The sequence below is a fragment of the Lygodium microphyllum genome, chromosome 17, assembly GCF_053477565.2.
Source record: "Lygodium microphyllum isolate KBCC chromosome 17, Lygodium_microphyllum_v1.1.10, whole genome shotgun sequence".
NCBI lineage: Eukaryota > Viridiplantae > Streptophyta > Polypodiopsida > Schizaeales > Lygodiaceae > Lygodium > Lygodium microphyllum.
In genome coordinates, this window is record NC_141151.1 from 126,045,512 (window position 1) to 126,047,699 (window position 2,188).

Here is a 2,188-nt window from a genome sequence, read left to right on the forward strand (position 1 = left end):
GAGATTGATAGTATATAAACTATCAGAGGCAAATATAAACTGTCAGAGGCCGTCACAGTGGCTGAACAGGTTGCGAGGAGGATGAATTTCGTCAATAGGACTGAAATGCTGATTGCAAAGAGATGTCAGACATCAGATGTTGTGGAAAATCACTACGTCAGAAGCAAGGAGATGAACAGAGGGAAATATGTGAAAGCTTTTACATTGTAAAGTCTTATGGATACATCCATTGCTTGTTATGAATCAAGCTAACAGAAGAAGCAATTGATCTTTTGGTTATCTGACAAGAATGTATGGGGTCGAAAACCGTGAAAGCTTTATGCAGAACATGAACCAAAATGAATGCCCTTATTACGAGATTAAGTGGATGATGATGCTGTGTCTATTCTGGGAGAAAAGGGGATATTTTTTTTTGAAAAAGCTTGATATAGTGAAAGGAGGGAAATAGACGGAAAAAGCAGAACAGAGTGAGACGCAGAATGACGAAAAGGAAGGGGGAGTAATGCTGATTGGAGGGAAAGAATTTGAATGAGATAGCTTTTTGGGATCTCTCGGTTTGTTTTTGGTGTTTGTGGTGGGTCTACCTGGGACGGCGAGTCTGCATTTTGGGGCCGCTGGGCTTTTCCAAGAGCAGGCATGTTGAAGACGGAACGACCAGAACAGGCCGCTTGTGGTCATGAGGAAGAAGTGGAGATTAAGGACATAGTAGAAGGAGACGAGGAGACATCATCGAAAAAGGTTGTTGTGAAGCTGAAGTCGATGTCACACAGAAGGTGAAGAAGATCAGAGAGGAGGATACATGGGGAGAGAGAGAGAGAGGCCCAACACGTATTCAGATCCACCCTTACAATCCTCCCCTTCCACCATGTCTTACGCTTACCTCTTCAAATACATTATCATCGGAGACACAGGGTGGGCAAGTCTTGCCTCCTTTTGCAGTTCACAGATAAGCGTTTCCAGCCCGTCCATGATCTTATCATCGGTGTCGAATTTGGTGCTCGCATGATTACCATAAACAACAAGCCTGTCAAGCTTCAAATTTGGGATACAGCGGGGCAAGAATCGTTCCGATCTATCACAAGGTCGTATTATCGTGGAGGTGTTGGTGCTTTACTGGTGTATGATATTACAAGACGGGAAACATTCAACCATTTGTCAAGTTGGTTAGAGGATGCTCGTAATCATGCTAATTCGAACATGACCATCATACTGATTGGCAACAAGTGTGATCTTGATCATAGGCGAGCAGTGAGCACTGAAGAAGGTGAACAATTTGCAAAGGAGAATGGATTGATATTTATGAAGACATCAGCCATCGTTGTAATAGCAATGCAGGAACACAAGGTGAAGAAGGCGCATCGTCCTGGACATTCAACAGGGCTGCTCGATTCTATTGGATTTCTCCGACCGTACCGGACTGGAATGCAAAAAACGATTTCATAGTGGACATTCCGTCGACCTGCGACATCCTACGCTGTACATGATGCACACTGCACTTCTTTGAGAAGAACGGAGGCTTGTGCAGGCCTGCTAGGGTCATTGCCATCATTATTATGTTGAGCCTTGTCCTGAGGAACGTGAAACCAGGCAGCTGAGAGCCTGTACATCAACATTTCTGTACGATTCTGAGGTCCAGAGGCCGAAGCAGTGGCTGTGAGCACAGACACGATTATACACATAAGATAGCTCCTGCAGAATCAGATTGTGATATTTCCATCTTTGCAAGCATAGAGAGTGATCCTCTCAAAACTGTTGTTCTCTCTGATCTTGGAGGACTTGAATGGGGAATCTCTTGTGAAGGCTATCATTAGTCTTCTTCAACAACCGAGTCTTTTCTCTCTGCCTCTTCCATATGCCAAGGCTAGTGCATCACTCCTGGAACTTGTTTAAAACAAGTCAACAAGATTACTACCAGCATCTTCTGACCTATTCAATGTTCTGGAATGACCTCAAATTGAAGTTCAGACAAGGCAAGCTGTGACTTGGGATCTGTAATTTGCCCATGGCAGGACATGGCTAACTCTAAGTTTCCACCAAGCGTCATCATCTTCGTTTGCATAGAGATATATAACCTTAACCCATTTCCCTCTTCAGTCTTAATTCTGTTGAAGGTGTTGCCTTCTTTGCTGTCCACTGCTATTGTCTTCTCCTGTGGCAATCTCTTGTTGAAATTTGAATGCTGAGAACA

General features: G+C 43.9%; 1 pseudogene; it reads left to right on the forward strand.

Annotated features, from left to right (window-relative positions):
- Positions 1–865: 865 nt before the first annotated feature.
- Positions 866–1,443, forward strand: LOC148022328 (ras-related protein RABB1c pseudogene; annotated as a pseudogene).
- The last annotated feature ends 745 nt before the right edge of the window (positions 1,444–2,188 follow it).